The sequence below is a fragment of the Rhipicephalus microplus genome, chromosome 10 (assembly GCF_043290135.1).
Source record: "Rhipicephalus microplus isolate Deutch F79 chromosome 10, USDA_Rmic, whole genome shotgun sequence".
In the NCBI taxonomy this organism is placed as follows: Eukaryota; Metazoa; Arthropoda; class Arachnida; order Ixodida; family Ixodidae; genus Rhipicephalus; species Rhipicephalus microplus.
The window spans coordinates 47,787,385-47,811,420 of record NC_134709.1 but is presented as its reverse complement, the minus strand read 5'-3'; the positions used below and the strand labels follow the sequence as shown (position 1 = coordinate 47,811,420).

At 42.9% G+C, this 24,036-nt stretch overlaps 1 protein-coding gene across 1 annotated transcript in view; it reads left to right on the top strand.

Moving 5' to 3' along the window:
• The first annotated feature begins 9,957 nt into the window (after positions 1 to 9,957).
• Positions 9,958 to 24,036, top strand: part of LOC142761685 (allatostatin-A receptor-like) — an 85,400-nt gene continuing 71,321 nt past the window's right edge. Inside the window, exons 1-2 of the mRNA XM_075875619.1 lie at positions 9,958 to 10,274; positions 11,337 to 11,577. The gene's annotated coding sequence lies outside the window, so the exon portion shown is untranslated. The remainder of the gene's footprint in view (positions 10,275 to 11,336; positions 11,578 to 24,036) is intronic.

Below are 24,036 nucleotides of genomic sequence, written 5' to 3'. Positions count from 1 at the left end.
GATAATATAAATGTCCCCAGTGTAAGAAACGAGGTTTTTCTGCGGAGGCAGTCATAATAACTATTGGGGTTTAACGTCCCAAAATCACGATACGATTATGAGAGATACCACGGAGGAGGGCTGCGGTACTTATCAGCAACAAAACATTCCCTAAATTAAGAGACAAGGGCCATTCCTCTAGCACTTCTACTTCATTAAAATGCGTCAGCTGCGGCCGGCGTTTTATCCCGATACTTATGGATGAGCATTTAGGTAAATGACCAATTGACCCCTACACGACCACAAGAATACACACAAACTCATACACACATATATAAATACATCCATACCTGCATATACCCATCGCCGATACGTATATTTAAATTAATGATCATGACGGCTAAATCAGTGCCTGTGATTGACTTTTTAGTCGTGTGGCTAACACAGAATCATCTCTAGTCTGCTTTTGCATACCCACTAGTCTGAACGCCTGTTTGCACCGATAATATATCAGTGAGTAAATAAGACAATGTTGCCCAATTTCCAAGACCTCTCACTTTGTCTTCCATGACCACGTATAGATTCCTGGCACGTGGTTAACCTGGTTCCCACCAGATGGCACCACAGCACAGGTAACAAACCTTTTCCCGAAGCAATCGATCTCGTAACTGCATCGGGTATTCGCTCACGCGAAGCAATCCACCTCGAAGCATGCAGCGCAAAAAAGTATGGGCAACTGCCTTGACAAGGCGACGTCACGGCGCCGTTCTATATAAAGGCAGCGTGACAACGTCCACGAGCTGAGGAAAGAAGAAAAGGACATTTCCCTCGAAGGAGGCATGGCTCCCTTTTGGGGAAAGGGTGAAATTCCTTCGGCCGCTCTGGCATTGAACACGATGTCCCTGCATGACCTTGGAGTCTCGTGGGACCTTTACAGGTTACAGCAGAGGCAGTGACTGCAGTAATCTTTAGCAATTAGTTGACCCCACGTACAAGCCAAAAAAAAAAAACAAGAATCTATGCTCGAAGAAAATATGTGAGAGAACGATTTGGCGCACGTGTTTCTACTCCCGCCCATTTCAGCGTATGAGTAATCGGTGGACCTTTTATTAACTGGATAAATCTAGTTCCAGAAATAATGCCCAAATATGGACTTCCGTAATTATCCTAGTAACGCTCCGTTTGTATATTTTACTAAATATACATAAACCGGATACTGGAAGGTGGTGAATAATTTTTTTTATTTCTGATTTCGTCGAACATGCATGAGGGTTGCCAACATCAGGAGCTGATTAGATGCGTGTATATAAAATGATTATAGTTGTAATATTTATAGTGGTTTTACGTTCCAAAACCATGCTATGAGACGAAGAAATGGCGTAACGGAGAGCTCCGCGAAAAACGTGAACCGAAATCAAAGCACATGTGCCTTCAGCATTCGATTATATCTAAATGCTGACGCTTCACCGAACTTTCATCGCGCGACGTGCAGGTCAACTGTGATGATCGATAAGCACTGGTTCACAACCGAAGGTACACGTTTCACGTAAATTAGAGATCACCGCGAATAAAGGCACTAATTACCCATAAGCACTTGGGTTTTCCTAAAAGTAATTGAGAATACAAGTGCGATTCTGCTTGCGCTAGCAAAGTCCAAGAGTGAGCTCACTGGTTGAGCATGACTGAGAGTGTAGCCCAAACAAACCAAGAAAAAAAACGAATATACAGTTACACAGGGCTGATCATTGACATGATTTCACATGGCGTATCGCAGTTGGTGCTATATTTTACTGTGTAAAAAAAGTCGTCAACGGCATGGTCATCTTTCTCAAAACTAACACTTTTTCACAGTATATATGTTCAAGGTATTCAGGAGAAGAACAAGTCGCTTCTCCAGCGCTTCTGTCCTGTTAGTTGCTGGCTAACATTAAGACACGAACCTACAGTCAAGCTTTGCAGCGCTCATTACTAGAATCCGGAAGTATAGGCAGTAAAAAACCTAGTTTTCGGGCGCCAAAAATATAGGCGGGCAAAACCCTGCTTTAGTCTCTGAAAATTGTGAATATAGGCCCAATAAAGTTACACAAAATTCGAATGTTTGAAGAAATACGTTTGGGATCTTTGTCTACCACAGGAAAGCAAACAGGAATGTTTTAATTTATGCTGTGGTAAACGTGTTAACAGTTCAGCGTAGCCATGCATTTTTTCCCCGCAGGGATTGCAGAATGCGGTCTCTCCTTTTCTAACCCAGCATGTTGAGTTAAGCGTCCACCGGCAAATTAGCATGCTCCTGTGTCTCTTTGTTATCGGCATGGCTGAGAAAGGCCACACAGTAGCAAATAGAACGCCAATAGGCCAGGTGGGTTTTTTGCTTTGTATTGACTTGGTATAACCGCACAGGGTTCCTTTCTCTTCGGGATGTGGACACCTTAAAGGGCCCTTTACTAGAAAGGAGAATTTCGCGCAGGCAAACGGAATGCATGCACTGGGCGCTCACGATTTGATCTGCCAAGATTTGCAAAGCTACGCGGACCAGATGGAGGTGAAATGTCAAACTAAACACCACGTGACCTCCATTTCAAGGCGTGCGCCCAGCATGTTGGAAGGGACATCTGCAAGGGATGAATCTGCGTACGTCAAAATAGTGCGTGACACTGCGAGAGTATTTCGAGGCGAAATGTGTCATTTGTGCTATATATTGCCTCAATGGATGATAAAAATAATAAAACATGTGAACGGAGCTATGCACGTTTTTAAAGGCGATAGTCTTTCTTGGGGACCTTCGACGCAAAAATTTTCGTATGTCCATCTGTCTGTCTGTACATTTGTCTGTTTGTCCACTTTTAACTGTATCATATATTTGAAACGGCCGACCCATCGGCAGCGCCCACCAATGTTGCTCAAGATTTAGCGTTCATACTTGCGCGATTGTCAATTGAAAAACAAATTTTGCGCATGTCTGGGGCACCATAACAACAAATATATTATGCACGTGAGTCTTTTACTAGAAAAGGCATACATAGGTAATTTTAAGGACCGTAGCGCTTATCACGCTGCGCTGACCATGCAACGCTTCCACGAAAAGGTGAGTGTTTCTAATGCTTTGCTAAAACGAGACGGTGGTGACACCTACCCATTGCCTTGCCCTCTACACCTTATCACCTCTGAGACGGGCGCGCAAACCCGTCTCAGAATCACGCACTTCGTTTTCAAAAAACAAAAAAAAACTGCCAGATGGTGCTCATGTCTCACGTGGGACGTGACCTAATGCGCTTGTTCACATCCGCTGCACGCTCGATGCACTCTAACTCAGCGCCTCCAGAATACCATTCACCGAGTGTCTTGCGCAGAACATCAAATAAATGTTTTGTTTATTCTCTCCACACGCAAGACTATCGTCTTTCGATAACATTTGCAAATTAACATGCAGATACAGGGCCAATTCTATTATTATTTTTCAAAGCTTCGTATCAGGCGAGATGCGAGGCTCAGGTGCCCCCATTTAGTTTGAGTTTTTGTTCTCGCAATCACTTAAGAGTAGCATTCAAGCAAGCAACGCTGCTATTATTACATGAGTTGTACTTGGATCGAACGCAGATATACACTGATGGGTCCGTCTCGTCCAGCAGCTCATCAGGTGCCGCTGTAATTCCGGCTGCAGCAATGACAATCAAATTTAAGTTGTCGCATATGACTACATCTACGGCATCAGAGCTTGCTGCTATAAGGGCTGCTTTACAATATCCCTTTCAAGAACGTCCAGGAAACTAGGTCATATTCTGTGATTCGAAGGCAGCGCTTCAGAGTTTGCAGTCTGCCATGCGTAGGAGGAGTCATGAAGCACAAGAAATCATGAGGAGTCTTGAAGGTACAAGAAATGACATTGCCATCAAGAAGCTCTAGCACGAGGGCATGATATTGTATATCAATGGCTGCCTGGACATATCGGTATTACCGGAAATCAATTAGTCGATGATGCAGCCCACTCAGCCCATGAAGGAACCCGTTTAGTCCCGATTCCTCTATCAAGGAATGATGCAGCAAGACACTTTACCTGCTGGCTCGAGATCTTACACGCACGTTCTAGTCGTCTACCAGCTTCCAAAGGTGTCAATTTTATGAACTGGATCCTTCGCTCAAGATAAAGCTACCATCACAACTTTCCCGCTCCGATGCGACACTGTTATGCCACCTTTGGTTGGGTGTTGCATTTACAAAGGTGTACTCCTTTCACATTGGTATGGCAGACACTCCTACATGCGACTACTGCGGAGCTGAAGAGACCATCGAACACGTCCTGTGCAGCTGCGCTTGCTACGACACACAGCAATGCCAACTCCGGATGGTTTTGAATCAACTTGACCCCGGACCATTTTGTGTGCAGAAGATACCAGGACATTGGCATCTGCCTCAGTTGCGCAGAAAGCGACTAAAGCACTGCTACTTTACTTAAAGTCAACAAACCTGAGCGACCACCTGTAGACTGTGTGTGCTCCCCGAGTGTGCTCGTGATTGTGTGTACCTTCTCATCTCTCTGCAACCTTTTTTCCCCCTTCATCCCTTCCCCAGTGCAGGGTAGCAAACCGGGTGTGCGTCTGGTTAACCTCCCTGCCTTTCCTTGCATCTTTATCTCTCTCTCTCTTTGTTCTCGCCGTTCTCGCATCGTGTGGTGCTAGCATTCACAACACTTGAGTTTTTTTAACATCGTCCCTTACAGAAGTTCCAGCGGTGCGACACTGTGTATCATGGTAAGGATACATGATCCACGCCAGCCCTTCCAAACATGCGCTCATAGAGGAATTCATCCCACATTTTACAATACAGAGAATGCCAAAACGACACAACACTGCTTGCGTGCACGACTTGGCATGTGCATGTCATGCGAATGTAACCTTGCGGGCGCATGATGTGTGTATGGGTATGCGTCGAGTGAACTTCCGGCTTCAAATTGCTCCAATACCGAAGAGGGCACGGAAGAAATTTGGATTACGACGTCTACAGCAGGCGAGTAGCGAATGTTTAAAGCTCACCTTTTCATTTTCATGGTTTTCGAGCTCGTAATGAACAAATTAAAAATTATAGTGCTGCAAAGCTATCCATTGAGCACGCAACAACTTCCAGTGCCAGTGTAAAAGTTCTGATGTGACCTAGTTATGTGCTGTTGAAAAAGCGAAAGGCGAACAATAGAAAAACCGCGTGGACATCTTTCTTTTATCTACACTCTACTCTCCCCTGATGACACTCCATGATTTCACATTTGTTTCCCGTCGTCCTGTGGCTGCACAGATGCACCTCCTGTTCCCTACGCATGCGAGCAGACGCCGGGGGTATGAAGGCATTTATAGAGGCTAATCGGCCTTCCTATTGGCTGGAATGCCTTGTTGCCTTGACACTATAGTGCTGAAAGAACCTGTAAGAAGGAGCATAGCTGGCACTCAGTAGAGTTTCGAAAGCTCAGTTTTGCCCGGTAACATGAATACCGGTCTTCAGCTATGCAAGAAAGCAAAATTCGAGGTTAAGATTGTTCATATAAGCACCAATTTTGAAAAAATGCCTTTAGAGGCACTTGCAGGATTTTAGGCACAAACGTCAAAAATAGACATTTGTAGGCACTATAAAACAGTATACAAGCTCTTCTCAACCTCTAATTTATGCTCATATATCAAAGTGTCGTGATAGGAAGGCAAGAAAAAAATAGGCATTTGCCTACAATCTGCTCTCTAGTAATCACACTGGGCGTTCCTACATTATCGAAGCCAGAGTTCTCCATGGAAACTTTTTTTATTCAAGTGCTTACGTACTTCGCAAATCTGATACACGCAGCTACAAGCAGACAAAATAAATAGGTTTACTTGACGTCCGCTTGCCATTAAAGTTTCAAAAGTTCGGCTAATGTCATCGTTTGGTACTGTGTTGTGTTCATGGCTCATTCTTGACGTCTGCTAAACCTCGTAGAAATGATTGGTCTTGAAGAGTACCGCTAGGTTAATGACCATCAAGAATGCAGTCAGTAACAGAGAGAAATAAGTTCAGATGTTAGAACGATTTCTAAACGCTCAGAAGAACAGCTGCTGTTTAGTTAGGTGTGCGTGTGGCAAAAAGCAAGTGCCTCAGGTCATTTAGTGGGATGGGTTTTGACGGGCTCAATATCTGCGTGTCCGGTCATGGTTACAAAGCGCACATACTGCCCTATCGGGGCCGAGCCATGTTGCTCTTTCGTATCGTTGCATCACGGCATCGCCACTTTTTCCAGTGCAGTCCAAGCCTGCGCGCCTACGGGACGAATGAGATTGTGCCAAACGCGCTTGCATGTCTGTTGAGAGTCGGTACACATGTTCTGGAGTTAGGCTCAGTGCGTCTGTTTTCGGACGGCCTTCTCTAATGTCCTATTTGTTTTCGCTGCGGTACTTTGCGGGAACTGGCCGGAAGTCATTACTTCTGGGCCCTCCACTGCGATTACTGCCTGTGCCATTCGGTGGTTATGGCTGTTGCATGTCATCCGTGAAGACCTGGTTTGTGGGTGGCGTTACACTTTCGCCGTTCGTTGTGTACACCTCGTGTTTGGCATTGCGTCATCCTTTTCTTATTTGCCGTATGCAGCGCTCTGCATTCGCGTGGATAAGTTTGTTCTCGTTCACTGGTTCTGCATTTTCTCGGATGAACGGGAGAGCAGGTCCTGTCCCCAGATGATATATCATAGTCCGGCACAGTGATTGCGTTTGCGTGCGGGGGCGCTTTCCTCTTCCCGTGTTATGTGCAGTATATTGCGCTTCTAACGTGAGTGCGCAGGTGCACGTTGCAAAACCGATATAAAACATCATGAATATTTTAAAGGACCATCAGTCTTGCCTCGGAGTGGTTTCTCCAGGGTTTAGTACAAAAACGCAGACACTATTTTTATGTAACCCTTACGCCGCCGGGATGCTCTAACACATCGGCTTTCTTCATGTAGCTCTAACTGCTGCAAAAACACGGGCCGAGTGGGCGGAGCTAGTTGCGATGACTTACGCCTGAGATACCACCACAACTGCATTAGCGTTGGTGGGCGGGGAGACCTAACATATTTTTTAGGGGCGAAGCTCCTTATAGCGGTATCCATTCGTTCCACATAGTTGTAGTAGCTGTCGTAGTGTGTAAGAAGTCTTACATTTAGACCTCCAAGGTGGTGCCGGTGAGAGATTCTTTCTGTGCGTTGTTGAACAATGAAAAATTCGCTGTGTGCGCGTTCACTAGAAGCCGAATTCTCCTGTCTCTCATTCCCCATTAGCAGCCATTGGCATGTACATTGAGCACTATCTGACAACAAAGGGTTGATACGTTATACTTGCTGGGCATAACCTCCTTAGTTTTAGAACGGTTTAGCGAGCGTTGGATCGCAGTGCCACGAACACAGTGAACTAGTATAATACCATGAACGCCAGGTGGTAAAAGGTGGGAAGTAGACCCGAAGCGCAAGCCGTAAGAAAGTGTGCATGTGCCACCTCTCGTTTAGTCCTTGGAATGTCCGCTAAATGGCGGTGCTTCTATATGAGGAATATATGATGAAAAGATGCGAGATGGTGGTACTTGCAGTGTTGAATAGATGGACGAATGGACACAACGACAGATGCATGGACGGACTCACGGATGGCTGCACCGACGGATGGATGCATGGACGGACGCAGGGGCGGAGGATGCATGGAAGAACGTAGGCATGGGTGCACAGATGGACGTGCGGACGCACGAACGTACGCACGCACAGACGGCGTGTGGGTTTGAAGGTAAGTTAGAGTGACAGTGTTCCAGATAACTTTTAGGCAGGCAACCATTGCCATCCCCATTGTAGACACACAAAAAACGTTGAAAGATGGCACATTAACTGCGAAAAAAAAAGTATGCCTCGTACCAATAGAATATCTTGCCTACTGAAGAAAGTGACCAAAACATGCAACCTGAACGGGACCATTTGGAAGACATAACGGCATATTCAGACTACGGCTGAAGAATAGAACTTGCGTAGCTGTTCGTTTGCAATATTCATGCTTGTCATTCGCTAGCCGCCTTTGATAATGATATGAACGTCATCACCATAGTCTAGCATGAGCGTATCCAGGCCAATGTAGCGTATTAACGATTTCTTTTCAGGCTATGATGATGTGAAGGAGCAGTGCCAGGAAAACGCGGATAAAACTTCCAGTAGGGCAACTAGAGGCACCTACGGTCTATACAACTCTCCACTTATATGAGAGCCCTTCAAAACATTGTGCAAGAGCAACCACACAAATAAGTCATATGCTGTAACTCGAACGCAGCACTGCAGAATTGCAATGGCCCTGCGGAACAGTACACATGAGCCATTGGTGCATCAAATCAGATATTATCAACTCCAACATCGAGCGAAAAAGGCAAAAGAACAAGGTACAATATACGAGTGACTACCATGGTATAACTGTATTACTGGCCATAATATCGAAACACATTATGGCGTAACTGCACACTGTTTTTTGTTTTTCGTTTTTCTTGTCTTTAACTATTATTTGTGGTATTTCCTTCACTGTTGTTATTATATTTTTTTGCCACATTCATATTGTACCCACCCCCTCTGTAACACCCTCTGGGTCTTGAGGGTATACTAATAAATAAATAAATAAATAAATAAATTAGGCCACGACGCAGCAAGTTCCATGCTTCAAATCACTGTCCTAAGACTGATGCCGCAAAATGAACTGCATTTGCTGGGTCGGAATCTTACAGGCTTGTCTTCGTCATCTCAAAGATATTGAACCTCTTATCTACATGACCTCGGTCCTTCTTTGGAGCTACAACATAACGTCTTTCCCATCCATATATGCCGCGCTTTTAACCGTCTTTGGTTGGACGAGGAATTCTAAAACCAGCATGCGCGGTTGAGAAGTCGTTACGATCTCTGCATTGAGACTCACTGATACGTAGTTATCACTTCACATGACGTATATCAAGATGGCGTCATAATACGACGTAATCGATGACATTGATCATGTTGGTTTTTGCGCTGCTTCATTCAACTGAGATTTTTTTTTTCCAAAGACAGCTTGGAGAGAAACGAAACGCTCTCGCCTCTATAAAAAAGTTCCACCCTCCTCCAGACCACACCCCTTAATTTGCATTAGCTTTCAAGGACGATACACCGAGTATAAGTTTCCAAAGCCATTTTTTATGTAGTGCAGGCCTTGGATTTCCCTTGCAGTTTTATTTTGCTTCATTTCCCAATTTGTGTTATTCTTTTACCTTTATACAGGCTCGGTTCCGCTGCGTGTTGCATGCTCGACCAGATCCTTATTGGTCTTTTCTTTTTTTTTTTTTTGGTGCTGCTTCTTCGCAGGAAGTGAATCGACACAGACTCACCCGTGACGCTCTTTTGTTCGACACTTTCTCCTGACTCCCGCAGAAACATTCCGCCGCATTTCTCACCAAAAAAAAAAAAAAACCGCCGAATCGATCAAGAGCTCAAACCAGCGAACGATCTTTTACGGTATGCCACTGACCGTCACCATCGCCTTCTTTCTATTGTAACATAATGCTTCGCTGGGAGAGTTTTGTTCATGCTCTTCAAAAAAAGAGAACAAAAGATGGGCTTGTAAAGACGGGACGGGTCGACCACTTAGGAAATGTAAATTTCACGGCGGACACTTCACTGGGCTTGTTTTTCTTTTCTTTATCTATTTTCTCCTGCTCGCGGCAATATCAAAAGCAGTGGTCCTCGAAACTATGCACGAGAGAGTGCTCTGTACTCTTTCGGTCGGGAGACACTCTCCTCTTTCGCTACGTATTGACAAAAAAGAAAAATGCTGTTGCAGACATCACCCACCGCTACAACACCCTCCCCGTCCCCTCGTCTCCTCCTCAGCCTCCTCCGAGTTCAGGAATGCAACGGCGCATGCGCGCGCCGCAGAAGAGCGCGCCGCTCGCTTCTCGAACCCCGAGTGCGTCGGCATCCCGTGGCGGGAGTTGGAGCTCGAACCCCGCGTCGGACGGATGCGCTGATTGCTCGCTGGAAACAGAGCGTCCCGTTGTCGTCAGCATCGGTGCCCCACCTCAACCCTGTGGTTAACGACGAAGCATTTTTTTTTATTTCGGTGGATAAAGTGGATTTGTCTGCAGTCGAAAAGATCTGCCGCTGTTTGGATACACGGGATTGTCGGTCAACTCGTTTCACACTCTTGTTGACTTAATTTTTTGACTCTCTGGCCCGAACGAAGAAAGTTGGCGGGGATTTGAAATTTTCGCGTTGAGTCGGCGTTCTGTGGGGAAAAGGAGGATTTGCGGAGATACGGGACGTAAGTAAATATTGCTGCGTGATTCCATTAACGTGTTGTGTTGTTGTTCGGTATTTTGAACCTGGGATTTCGGCTGTTATTAAAAAAAAAGAATATTGCGAATGGGTTAGAGATTACTTCAAACCGTTGTGACTGTCGGATTGAGGCATCGCCTTAATTTTCTCCGGGTATGGTATGGAAAAGAAAGCAGGTGTTGCCAGACAATTGAATAGGGATGTACTTGCCATAGAAACTGCCTCTTATATTCTTATGATAGTTTTTTTTTTACCCTTGGTGTTATTATTTGAAACACGAAGCTTCGGCTTAACCCTGTTGCTAGCCGCAAAAACAAGACGGTGTTAAATGGAGAATTTTGTTTTAGAGATCAAGCAAGGAATTCGTATTACCAAGCCCGTGGATGAATAAGATCGCGTACAGTCAAAAAATTTGCCACTGTTTCGATGCCCGGATATCTCTTGTCCCATTTCACCGCATAATTGGTTTGATTTTTGCCTCTCCCGCCCGAAAGAGAAACACGAAAGCTGCTTTAGGGTTGCGATGTTAGCGGTGCACCTGTTTATTTTTTATTCATTTGGGAATATTTTTAGCTGCAACTGCTATACAAGGCAGTGTCAAGCTAAAAGCCGTAATAGAATAGACTCGTCCACGTAGAATAGCCAAAACAAAATGTACAATTCAACCGCAATATATCTAAGTGGTACTATTATGAAGAATAAATTATTTGAAGAGAGATAAAACAATGCTGTGTATTTTGCAGGAAGCAAGAAATTGCTCAGCACAAAAAGAAAGAAAAATGCTTAGAGAGCTCGAGGTACGAAAATTCAGACCAATAAATTAGGGTAATTGTTTTATCGCTGATACAGCAGTGAAGAACACCTACCATGTACTCATTGCAATATCTCGCCCTTAAATTTTGGGATGTTCACCTTGTTTTTCATTCTTTCGTGATGACTAACACTGCTATTTTCTGTCCAAGTGCGAGTGCAGAGATTTTGCACTGTAAGCTTGTTTTTTTTTTCTAGTATAGGTGGTGACTTTTTTTCTTTCTTTTATTTTTTGCAGAACATTACGCCATACCGCCACGGTGAACAACAGACGCATTGGCAGTGTGTGGCTGCTCAAGTGACGAACAGCAGACATTCAGAAACAGTGGCGATTCAGTGAAAGAAAAAACAAACAAATATATCAAGAAGCGAGCGCGTGCGAGGAACATTTTGGATCAAGGTCAGTAGGACCGTAAAGAGAGCCCAAGAGAATACGGTATTCCGAAGAGTGCCCACTCCACGAGCAAGGGACTTTCTCGGTAAGTGGATTCGTGGATTGTGTTTTGTTTGTAAACAGTTTTTAAGAGCTCAGTGACTACCTCTAAAACAATGTTGGTGTTTGAAATTTCTTTAAAGCACTATAATGATTAAAATTCGGGACAGAATGCATCGAACTTGTCTTTTGTTTGTTTTCCCGTCGGTCAGGTGGCTTCTCTAATGATAGCTTCTGCATCATGACTTATATATTATGTTAAAAAATTGTTAGCGCACGACCTTTTTTTTTAAAGTACAAATTCGGTATGACATAGATGCGCCTTTTTAAAGTGCTCAAAGTTATAGATATATACTGTCTCGATTCGCGATGTCAAGAGAAACACACTTGACAGATGCATCGAACAGCGACGAGATGACAGCTTGGTGCGGCACACACTGCGTCGAAAATTCCCAAATTATAAACTGCGTCTGCATTGAACCGCTGAGAAAATGTCAACGAGTAACGTTTTATAAACGGTTGCAACCTGCATAGGATAAACAAATTTGAAGACATTTAGGGTGCAACATTGCTTTTTTTTTTTTCAAAAGGCAAAAATTCTGCTGATCACACTTCATAATTGTGATCTATAATATTCGCTTTATGCCTCATGGCAATGGTAAATTAAATGCTGTATTTTTTTTGACATGCCTAAGAACAGGTTTCTTTTAAAAAGCAAGTGATGCTACCATAATGACTCAGTAAATTTTGGGCGTAGACGCAATAGAAAATATGGGGGCCCCAGGTGCTCAAAGAACTCAATGTAGAGATTGCCCCATAGCTTTTACTACAATGAATGATATCATTTAGGAGAGGCCAATCACGTAAATATCTCGCCAAACTTATTGCCTTTCGCGCGAGCATATTCCTGCACAATTATTATAGCACATGAAGTACTGACCGTGTCTTAGGTGTATATTTTTTAAAAGGCACAGTACCGGGAAGCAAAATTTGAACAACATCACAAAGTAGGATATGAGCGGCCGGAAAAATTGGTTTTGTAAATCTTTTTTTGAGCAATCGCATATATCCCGAGAACTTATTGCAAAACACTAATGTTCGTCTTTGAAATGAAACAAAGTGTTTCGAGTAATGTGAACACAAACATAAAAATGGCGCATTACCGTGAGCGTGTGCTGAGTGTGAATTGAGCTTTTGACACAATGCGCGAAAACATTTAATTCGTATTCACTGCCGAGCACATGAAATTGTTCAGTCTTGAAAGTGCTCGAAAATCTTTACTAAAGAATTTATGGCAACTTCCTGTTCTCACACAACTTTATTTTCTTATTGAAATTGAAAATTTTTTGTCAAGAGGGAAAAATATAACCTGTACTTGTAAAGTAGCTCTCACGTGCACCAGGCTTATCTCGCACACTAGCACTATAAAGTTTTCAATCTGCGAATCTAAGGTCAAAATATATATAGATATAATTCATACGTTAGAGGAGATGGTGGAAGCCCACCTTTCCGCGCACTACGAGAGGTTATTTATTTCAAGGTACCTTACAGGCCCCAGGGGTGGGGGCATTGAGTAAGGCGGGCAATACACTAGATGTATGAACATATGCATATAGAGTTGGCAAAATACATGAGGAAAGATACAATTGCACTATAATAAACAAAAAGCATTATAAATAAGTACATACATGTAAAGATGACGCACGCACGCAAACAGTTAGCGAAAGTGTGCGCTTATTGAGCACAAGAAGGGAGCGGTTAGACGTCACAACTGCAACAATCTTAAAACGGGTTCGTGTTTTACTAAATAAAAACTAATACCATGCGCGATGAAGATAAAAAACGATACATTTTATAGCGGTAATACAGCGGAGTGAATTTACTGCGCGAGGAAGATAAAAAGGCGATAGGCGGGATAACTGCCAGTCAGAAATAGCTCATCTGACGTAGCATACGAGAGATTTGCTTTGATGATGGTGTAGTGTGAAAAAGTTCCCAAAATTCATCCTTGCGCTGCGAAAATGCATCTACTCGGTGAAATTTGTGAAGTGGACCGATAAGATATGACGGAATATTTCATTATTTGTCTCGGCAACAATGTAATCAGGCGAACTATTCTAGAGAATAATGGCACGTGGGAGTGCCGACTTGTTGAACGCGTTTGTAGAGCCATATATACGGGAATAGCTGAGATGATTGCGTAATCTACGTGAGGTGAGATATGGTTTGTGCAGACCAGTAATGGTGATTTGGGAGGAGTGGGTGATTTTATGAAAAAATGAAATCAAGGCAATGTCACGACGGATGTTCAAGAGTGGAAGTGAAAGTTGTCGTTTTATATACGATATACTGGAATGGGGACTGTAGTTATTGGCGATGAAGTGGCTTGCCCTATTATGAATTTTTTTCAATGTGTCAATTAAGTATTTTTGATGGGGAGACCAGATCGAACTGGCATATTCTTGTTGAGGGCGAACCAGGGTTAAGAATGATAATTTGCGAATGCTTGAATGTGCAGCTTTCAAATTACGTCTTAAGAAACCAAATGATCTGGAAGCGTTGGCAGAGATTGCTTTAATGTGGTCGAACCACAATAGAGTAGGTGTAAGTATAATGCCCTAGTACCGATATTCCGTTGGAATCGATATAATGAACTGATTAATGCTGTATGAAAATTTGGATCTGCTAGATTTACGTGTGAATTACATGACTTTGCATTTCGAGACATTTAGAGTCATGAGCCATGTACTACACCAACCATTAATTACATCGAGGTCATTTTGAAGCGACAGGTGATCATTAAAGTTATTGATCGGACGGTAAATAATGCAGTCATCGGCGAATACCCTGATGCAAGAAGAGACATGTTGCGGAAGATCATTTATGAATATGAGGAAAAGTAATGGTGCGAGAACACTGCCTTGTGGTACACCTGAAGAAGCATCAGGTAGACAAGAAAAAGTGTTGACTGTTGTGTGTTGCTGCCGATTAGATAGAAAGTTGCGAAGCCATGATAGTGTACGGGAGTCTAACTTCAAGGCGGATAGTTTCGATATCTGGCGACAGTGTGCAAGCCAGTCAAAATCCTTCGAATAGTCTAGGAACATGCAGTCAGTTTGATAAATATTGTTCATATTAGCGTGAAGATCTGTGGTTAGTTCGAACAGCTGAGTCTCACACGAAAAACCCTTTCGGAAACCGTGTCGATTTTTGAAAAATAAATTATTGGATTCCAGATGTCTGTAAATATGCGAAGCGATGATGTTTTCTAGCATTTTACAACAAATGCATGTAAGCGAAGTAGGATGGTCATTTTCACATGAGGTTTTATTTCCACTTTTGAATATTGGTATTACTTTTGCCAACTTCCAGTCAGACGGTATTATGCTAGTTTCTAGAGACTGCTGCAAAATATAGAGTAGAATTTTGGTTGAGACCTTTACTGTATTCTTTAGCGCCTTAGTGATGTTTCCATCTACACCGCACGACGAAGATAACTTGAGATTATTTATGGCTATAACTATGCCTAACTATCACACACTACGACCGGTCGCTGTACTTCGTTAGACCACTTTCTTACTTCCCTGAACCAATTTACCCTCCATTCAATAAGCACATCTCAAAATTCCTCGGAATATTAACCCCACGTATCTCCACGGTCCAAGGACTTGCACACCGGCTTTAAAACTACCCAGAAAACAGCGCATGGCCGAGATGCAGAGACGTATTGATTTTTCAGCCACCGTGGTAAAATATGCACGACGACACGTATCGACAGCTTCAGTCACAACAACAAATTCAGAGGAGACCGTGGAGGTGACCATCGCCTTAGCCATAGCCAACACTGCCACAACATACACAGTGTGGTGTAGACAGATTTCTGTACTAAAAAACTTGGACTCTGTGCGAATATGTTATGCTATGTACCTATCTATAGCCCTGAGTTTGTTATCTAATATGCAATGTTCACTGTTGTACAAGAGAATAGGAGTAGTGGGAGCCACTCCTTGGCACCAACCTCTCCATATATGCATTTATTAAAAAAGTTTAGTGGTTCTAAAACCACTATTCCCTTTAATACCCAAGGGAGCATTCACTCAATAGCTAATCAAATTCTGTATAGGAGCCCAAAACATTCCACTGTTCAATTTATTCGGGCACTAACCCCCTCTTTATTCACTGGTAACGAAGCCACCCGCCGTCAGGCTCGAGATTTTGCCTCCCGAGCCCACAGCTCCACCTAGTTTGGAACGCAGAATGAATAACAGGAAATCATGTGGTCGACACGTGATCGTATGGTGACGTATCACGAATTTAAGCAACATTATAGATTGCACACACATCATTACCCTTCCGGGCAAAAATCTCTACGCATACAGTAAAAGCTCGTGTGGTCCAATACCAATTTCTATACTCTCGCGTCAATCTCACGAAATTCATGCCCTGGTGCAGGCTGTGCCAAGCCCCCCTCACCGACCTCTTTCTCATCTTTGTATACGTACCACTGGTAGTCTAGAAGGCTCGCAAATAGACCCTTTTCGAAATTGTAAGTCAGCTTTCCTGCTATGAAGTTGCAACCCAGGTAATGGCAGCTTGTCGCTTAGTGCAAATAGCCTCTTCAAACGTGCTTTGCTCACAAAATGACGAGGAAAATGTTGAGTCGACTCTCTTCATATAAACGCTCATAATAAACAAGCCGCAGCACGTTCGACTAGAACCACGTCTTTGCTTGAAGCACTACAGGTGCTGCCATTACTTGTTCAAATATGCAGTGCAGAGAGGTGGTGCACTTGCAAATCTTGAAAAAGGTCTGTCACCCCTACGAGCCGGCCTGACCAGAGGCTCTCGACCAACGAACCATCTTCGCCTCCCGCAATCGAGAAAATCACTTTCACTGATTTTGTACACGTTTTGCACTCCTATTGAAGAAGCGAAATTGAAATTTAATACTAGCAGTTTGCGTTTCTTCTAATAATGTGCCCACACTTTCACCCCTTCAACGCACCTTCAAGACTGTACAGACAACTTAACAGTCACTGCGTTGAATACAGGTACATACTGTTTTAGTAAACACATAAAACTAAGCATTGAACAACAAAAACAAACGATTATACTTGAGCACTTCGCTTTAGTATGACACTAAATTCAACATTAGTGATAGTACAATTTTTTTTTTTACTTCAAACAGCGGGAGTTTCCGCAAGAATGTATAAAGCACTCATTTTTTATTCCTGGGAATTCACAATCATTCGGCGTTGCAACAGGCCACTTGTGGTACGTCGTGCTGGTTCCCGTGAAAGGCGCTGTGATAGCAACCTTGACAAATCACAATTATTTCAACAAATCTAGGCCACCTAGCTGAGATTTCACGACCCGACGTTTTTCACCGTATTTTTTCACCGTATTTTCACCGTACTTTTTCACCGTATTTAACATTTGCTAAACTACATTCACATCTTCGTGTTTTGGCTGTCAGTCGTCCATGCTCGAATAAAGAAAACGAAGTCTTGTGACCATGAAGCAACATTGCACCTAATCGGATACAGAATAAAACGAAAACCTACATCCCCTGTAATTTCCGTATATTACATGAAACGAGTACCACCAAATAGAAAGTGTCTATGTGTAGTTTTCTACGTGTTGAGGTATGGATAATAAATCACCGAGTTTAAAACACTCTGTGTTCACGAGCACTTTTGAATTGTCCAAAAAAGCTTAAATTGTCGAACGCATCTATTTTCTTACGGTTCCTAAGAAGTGGATAACTGGCGGACAAGTTTTATGACGATGAACGATGTTCAACTACAGTCTATTGTAGCACGACGTACAGCAGCCTGCTAATAAACGCATCGCTTTCGAATGAATTTACTTCAAGGCCCTGCTGACCGAAAATTCGCCGGTTCGATACCGATCGGGTGGTAGGTTTTGACTGGATTTGTCTGTGTGTGGTCTGACGCTAGGGTACGTTAGAGAATAACAGGTGGTCGAAATTTCCGGAGCCCTCCACTGCGACCTTCCATAATAATATATTGTGTACTTGGTTCGTAAAATCCCAGACATCAATATCTCTACTAAAACCTGATTATGATGAACAACGGAGATACCTTATAAATCTTATTTTTTTTTAATTTACGAGTGCGTATCGTCACTACACGCAGCGGCGACATTGAAAAATAATATGATCGAAAAAAAATGAAACGAACTGAATAAGAAGAAAACAGACAAGGAAGCCTAACAAAGGAAGGAAAGAAATGGAAGATTCAAGGACTCCTTTTTCTTTGTTAGAAAAAAATAATAATAATAAGTGGCAGACAATACTCTCAAGGAAAGTATAGGGCATGTTAATAATAGTAAATAGATTGTAAATGTGAAGAAACCATATTGCGTGAAAAGACAACATGCCGCAGCAGGGACTCAACCTATGACCTTCAAATAGCGCGTCTGATGCTCTACACCAGACGCGTCATTTGAAGGTCGCAAGTTTGGTTCCTGCCCACGATATGCTATCTTTCCATCCTATATCTTTTCTTTACGTTTACATCACAATTATCGTTCCTTATACTTTCTTGGCGTTGTCTGTTAGTTCTTATAAAAATAAAGAAGAAATGTATGCACAAGGCAATAAATTGACCTCAGCTTGCGATAAAGAAATTCTGCAGTGGCGCCTAACTGCGGTCAGGCCTCATAATACCGCAGAGCATTGAAACTAAAAAGCGTAATTTTATAAGATGAATGAAAAGCTGTCGTTTGGCTTCAGTGTGCTTAGGCGGAGTGCCAGCGCTTGTGGGACTTACGTGCTCCCTTGTCGACTCCGATGAAGACATCGAGAATACAGAAGGAGGTCTTGTTCTGCTTCATCTGTGAGCCTGTGCAGTCATTAGTACGCGCGTTTCTCGTTGTGAGAAGAAGGAGGAGGCTGACATGGGAATGAAGGAAGGGGGGGGGGGGCGGTGTTGCACAAGCGAGTCAATTAGCGCGCTGGTCATTCGACGACAGCCACCGAAAAAGAGCTAGGCACCCTGTAAACGACAAAGAAATAGCAAATATGTAAATTGCAAAACTTCACTGTGTAGATGGCAAAAAAAAATAAAAAGAACACGGTACTTCATGGGCGATATGCTGTTGTTGAACATACCTTTGGAGGTACTGACTCCGGGTAGTTAAGCGAGAAAATGCAAAATCTTGTCAGTCACAATGATGAAAAATTATCAAATTAGCATAAAGTAGATGCAAGAGAATCAAGGTAGGGCGTAAACATCAGAAAAGCCGGCTTAGAGAAGTAAATAAAGGTCGCGTTATGCTCTGAGAACTTACGATTAAAAGAAACGCGCTTGCTGAAACAAAAACTGAGTTTAGAGGGTAGATTCATAGTCATGAAGGAACATTCTCAGTGATCAAGTGTTTATATAATGGTGAATTCACCAAGAATTTCTATCTAGAAAGAAAAGTACTTCTTCTACCACACAAAAAGCTGAAGACGCCCCAGGCGATAACCCTTCTGATGCTACAATCTTATTCTGATCTTAATCTTGCGTTTATGCACTGTCTATTCACAAGGGACTTCACCTCGCAATGGCCTCAATGGAATGGAATGGACAAAATTTTATTTAAAACTGGCTGATTAGCGGCCGGACCTAGGACACCCGGGTGGTCACGGTAAAGTATGGTCTTTCCGCCGCTTCCCGGGCCTGCTGGATGGCCCAGATTTCGTCTTCGAATGAGCTAGCCAACGCGTCTCATGGAGGTCCTGGTTTTGGTATTCGAAGAGCCGTGTAATGTGTGGGCATTTCCGAAGATTGTGCTCCATGTCTGCGCCATCGTGTTTACATAGGATACAGCCAGCGTGGCGGAATCGCCTGAGGTATATGCGGTTGTGGTGCACTGGGTTTTGATATGTTCTCGTTTGTAAGCGTCTCCAGTCTACTTCTTGGGACCTATCTAGTTTAGGGTGGGGTTGTGGATGTGTCTCCCTTTGTTTTTTGTAGTGAGCCAATATATGCCGTGGAAGGCGAGAAGCTTATCCTTATCATCAAACTAAAGATCGGTCCGCCTGGGGTCATGAGATGGGTGTCTTTTGAGATGGTACTTTTTGAGGAGGGTACAGTGACAGCCTTTATTGAAAGCAGGCCTAGGTCGCCGACAAATAAGCTCTGCTTTATGTTTGAATGATTTTAAAACTCACGGTGTTTCTCGTCCATTCAGCTTTGTCATGCATGACCGCTAGCTGAAACATTAGTGATTTTATAATAGATGTTTAGCTATTGTTAGTACTAAAGTTAAAGAAATATTTTTCTTCAAACACAGGCACTACAGCTATTATTTTACTCTGTGTAGTAGTAGTTAAAATGCAGGGATTTGTGAGGGTAACTGCCCTTATTTTATTCAGGGACCTGATAGAGCCTCTCACAGAATAATGTGAGCGCATAAACGCGATATTTTTTTCAAGTTGTAGGTGAAATAGCTTTTTTCTTGATATTCATTTTATTTATTTATCTCTCTCCTCTTTATATTGTGGCATCATTATACAAAATGTTTCAAGGACGAGGTGAAGTAATACTTAAGAAGTAGGTTTCAGAAAAGTAAAAAGTATTAAATTCTAGAATAACCCACGCATCGGACATCTATGAAAGCTGTAATCTAGTGCCCTTGTTAAGGATTCACTAACTACTTCAATTAAACTTTTAATTGATTTTACTTTCCCACACGCTTCACTCGTCAAACGACATCAATGAAAACTGTAATCTAGTGCCCTTGTAGGGAATTCACTAGCTTCTTGAATTAATCAATTAATTGATTTTACTTTCCGGCACACGCTTTGCCCGGCAAAACGGAGCGGGTGAGGTTTCGAGGCACGTCAACTTTGAAAAAATTTGTCGGTTGAATCTGATTTTCAGAAGTCAATTCCAAGGCTGTAGCATGAAATAGTTTGAATGATCAAAATTTCTCGAAACAAGGGGTATTTTTCAAATTATTTTCTTAAATGAATGCGCACAGTAACGTTTCCTAATATTACTAAGGATAGCAAGTGCGCAATTTCGCCTAACGTTTCGTGGAGCACACTTTAAGGTTTGCGTCCCCATACCATGCTCCAATCCAGATTCCTATCTCCCTTGCTACACTTATTTGGTGAAAATAGCTCTCTTTTGTAATAATTTAAAACATTGATAATAAAGAATGCATGCTGCTCCTGACAGGTTACTTTATAAGAAGCTTTTAGTGTTTTTGAACGCATTTTAAAATCCTCCTGGAAACAATCATTAAATATTTTTCCAGAACTGTGATCTCAATCAATTCGTGGGGCATTGTTTCCCAATGTGACACCATCTTCCAATTCCCCTTCCCGGCTCTCACTTCAATACTGGCCGGCTATATCCACGGTTCTTCTGTAAATGACATACGTGTCAATCATATTATTCCCTGATTGTAGTTGAACCTTTCGGCCATGAAGGCTGGTCGCATGCCCCTGCACGTTGACAGAGGCGAAGTCACAATAATAGTTTTGCCAATGCAAGGTCATATTCTTTCATAAGAAGACAACAACGTCCGTTAACAATTTCTATTCATAATAATTCTTCACTCCTACCCGTTCATAGTATGCGCCTTTTATTTTAACATTTTTTCTTCTATCAATATGCACGTTATTGGAGAGCTTAAACACAGTTTGCCGAAGCTTCGCGGCTTGGCCAGCTTCAGCGCTAGCGCCTACCGCTTAGGACCTTGGATAACAACTCGCGATGAACTTCACCTTGCGTTTCCGCCTGCTAACAGTTCCAATCCTCCCTTTCTCTCGAGGTGCACCAGCAGCTCTCCTTTTAACGCCAACGATCGTACTCTGGCGCAACTTCACCGAAGCCGCATTCGACGCTACTCCTCTCCCGATCAATTTTCTAACTCACTGGGCGAAAATTAATTTTCCACCGTTGCTCGTCGAACTAAAAATACAACGCACAATATCTGCCCACGAGACACGCTTTTTGGTTGCGGACGTTCAAAACAGATGCTGCGAAGAAAATGAGTTTGAGGACACTTACGGCTCAAAGATCTATAGCGTGACCCGCGTATATACGAGAGGCGACGAGAGGCCATTTCGTTTGGGTGAGCGAGTACAGATGGATGAAGAGATGAATCTGTCCCCGCGAAACAAATCTCCTCCTCACTTGCTGCAGACGGTCCGTTAGACGTGCTTCCAGAGAGAACCACCGGTGTCGTGAAATTGCTTTTCAGTTTCGGCTAAAGATTCATTTGATTCCCACGGTTCCGAAAAAATGAACAAAAGTGTTTCGAGAGTGATATGGAGCGTGAGGTGGGATAAAAATAAGAAAACAAAACAGAAATGGATCTATTAATTGTTTCTGGGTGAATTGAGCCGTAAGATCTCGCTCATAGTTAGGCGCACGCGATAGAGTTTTAAAAAAAAATCCTGGCCCTCTATTTGTACCAGGATTGGCTTCTTCGACATCCAGTAAAAAGTGAAACAAGCAATAAACAAAAATATGGTGATCGCAGTCAACTGGAAACGAAAAAGAAGTTGGTTCATTAGAACTCGTTTTCCGGTGAAACACGCTGCGTTTCAAAAAGGAACATTATTCCGGCTCATTTACTTCTTTACGGAAATGTATACGTGGCGCGGACTGCATGGGGCACGCGCCCGAAGTCGCTGATGCTTGACCGATCATTTAGTCGGTTAGCGTCATTTCATACACATGTCTGATATGTTGCGTTTGAGCTTTCTCATGCTCTACAGTACTGACAGATGTCGTGAACAGTGGAGCAGCCAAGGCGTGGGGGTTCAACCCTCCCGATTTTTTTTTATTTTGCTTGCATATGTATGCACGCCCACATACAAACGCACCCACGCTCATGTGTCTGAAGTATGTTTGAATCCTCCATGCCCAACCCCCGAAAAAAAATTTGGATATGCCCTGGATCATTATTATTCTGCAGCACGCCTCTGCACTCTTGTTCGCCGATATAAAATCACTCCATCTTCTGTTTAAGATGCAATTGCATAATAAAACAACAATAAAATAAATGCAACGTGAGTGTCTGTTGGGTGAAGAGAGCCGCTATCAAGTGGTAACTCTCCGGTGAAAAAAAATAATTCATGATTTCAATGAATCACGCTTATACCACGGTGTTTCTACCAAGATTCCATGTATATATGATGACCACTAAGCTTAAAGCTAAACATACGGTTAGGGCTTTTGAATTTCACGAGCAAACTACGTCATGCTACTGTAGCTTTGTGAAGCTTTCAAGAGGGCTGGTATAGCGATCTATCCTTCAAAAGTCACTTGCGGGATGATTCCAGTACATCATGCATCTTTAGGAGTGCTTCAGGTAGCTTGGTGCCACGCTTCTAAGCTTTAGCGTGTGAGTGAGATTCTAGGGCATTGCAGATACGTAGATACGGAGGTGAAATGCAATAATGGAAGTGAGCTTAAAGTGAATCCAACATTTCAAAAAATTCTGCATGTCCAAAATAATTCGATGTTACCCCTCTGCGGCAACCCTGCATAGTACTATCCTGGTTTTAGCATCTAACGTAAGTCTGAATCAAATTGTTTTCACTAAACTCTGAGAGTACACTGCACCAGTGGTCGTGAATAGTTAAAGAAGGCGTGAAATATCAATGACCCAAAAGTACAAATGTGACAGGAAGACACGCTAGCAAATCGATTTTTACTCAAACCACAGAAATGTATGCACACCGGACGCTCACATCACGAAGATGGCTGTTTTGTGCATGCATCAGCTATGCTCCAGTGGCGCTATATCCAGCACGGAGGTGGATTGCCTTCATGCCACTTAACCGACGGCTTATGACGTTTTTCGCGTTTTTTTTTTCCGTTAAGGTCTTACGCATTCTGAATTTGCGTGAACCTTTATTATTGTAAATATATTGCACCGTTTGGCAATATCTTTCTGTGCTTTCAAGTAAATATTCAGTTGGTAGTCGTGCGTCCTCCTGATCACTTCATTTCTATGCGATGTTGTGAATTTCGTGCTTTCTTTAACTATCAACATAAACTTAACTCAAGCGGCAAAGATGCGTGGGCGTTCGCAAACGCTGTTTCTCCGAATTGCTTAATCGGATCGGAAGAAGCGTCGCTGCCGCTTTTAGAGAAAACTTGCTTTTAAAATGCGTCGGCCCACTTTTCTTTTCATCAAGATCCAGAGTAGAGAGCTTGAAAGTAACATGAGATTTGTATGCAGAGCCTAGAGACACATTATCGCGGACGTCTCTTCGCGAATGAAGCTGACGAATGAATCGCTGACACTTTTTTTGTTGCTTTCTTTTTATAGCCTGTCCCGGTTGCCTCCCAATGAGTAGTATGGGACTTCCGTTCCCGGTCTGGCTATGTTTAGATGCCGTTCACGGCACTTGGAGACAGCAAACATATTTACAACGCGTGGTGCCTTTAAATAGAACAGCGTGCTAATCAAAGCACATGCAAATACGACAACAACAAAAAAGCGTCCAGCATTAAGTGTTGCCTTGAGC